The following is a 1,319-nucleotide window of genomic DNA, read 5'->3' on the forward strand; positions in this document are numbered from 1 at the left end:
CCTTGCCTGTTGATTCAGAGGCATAAGAAGCCCAAGGTGGCCAGGTGGCAGTCTTAACTTCCAGTTCAATTGGATTATTGTTGTGTTTCCTGGTGGAAGCACTCCTCCTTTTGGAACCAAGACCTGTAGACCAGAAGAGCTTAAACTTGCAGGGACAGGAAGCAAAAATTTCCCTAGTGGATCACTAGGAGTGATAGTGAGTGGTGCTACTCCTGTTTCCACCCCTTGATTCCTGGACCCATGAATCCTGGCTATGGGAGAAACAGCACCATAGAGTGGACACTGATTCAGAGCATACACAGCCTCCTGGAGAACACTGCCCCAACCCTGCAAGGTATTGCCACCTAGTTGGCGCCGTAATTGAGTCTTCAATAGGCCATTCCACCGTTCTATCAACCCAGCTGCCTCTGGATGATGGGGAACATGGTAAGACCACAGAATTCCATGAGCATGTGCCCATTCCCTCACTTCATTTGCTGTGAAGTGGGTTCCTTGGTCTGAAGCAATGCTGTGTGGAATACCATGACGGTGGATGAGGCATTCTGTAAGTCCACATATCGTAGTTTTGGCAGAAGCATGTCGTGCAGGGAAGGCAAACCCATATCCGGAGTATGTGTCTATTCCAGTAAGAACAAATAGCTGCCCTTTCCATGATGGAAGTGGTCCGATGTAATCAACCTGCCACCAGGTAGCAGGCTGATCACCCCGAGGAATGGTACCATATCGGGGACTGAGTGTGGGTCTCTGCTGCTGGCAGATTGGACATTCAGCAGTGGCTGTGGCCAGGTCAGCCTTGGTGAGTGGAAGTCCATGTTGCTGAGCCCATGCATAACCTCCATCCCTACCACCATGACCACTTTGTTCATGAGCCCATTGGGCAATGACAGGAGTTGCTGGTGAAAGAGGCTGATTGGTATCCACCAAACGGGTCATTTTATCCATTTGGTTATTAAAACTTTCTTCTGCTGAAGTCACCCTCTGGTGAGCATTCACATGGGACACAAATATCTTCATGTTGTTTGCCCACTCAGAAAGGTGTATCCACATACCCCTTCCCCAGACTTCTTTGTCACCAATCTTCCAATCATGTTCCTTCCAAGTCCCTGACCATCCAGCCAAATCATTAACAACAGCCCAGGAATCAGTATACAGACGCACCTCTGGCCAGTTCTCCTTCCAAGCAAAGTGAACAACCAGGTGCACTGCTCGAAGTTCTTCCCACTGGGAGGATTTCCCCTCACCACTGTCCTTCAGGGACATCCCAGAAAGGGGCTGCAATGCTGCAGCTGTCCACTTTTGGGTGGTGTCTGCATATCGTG

This window comes from Choloepus didactylus, chromosome 4, assembly GCF_015220235.1.
Source record: "Choloepus didactylus isolate mChoDid1 chromosome 4, mChoDid1.pri, whole genome shotgun sequence".
In the NCBI taxonomy this organism is placed as follows: domain Eukaryota; kingdom Metazoa; phylum Chordata; class Mammalia; order Pilosa; family Megalonychidae; genus Choloepus; species Choloepus didactylus.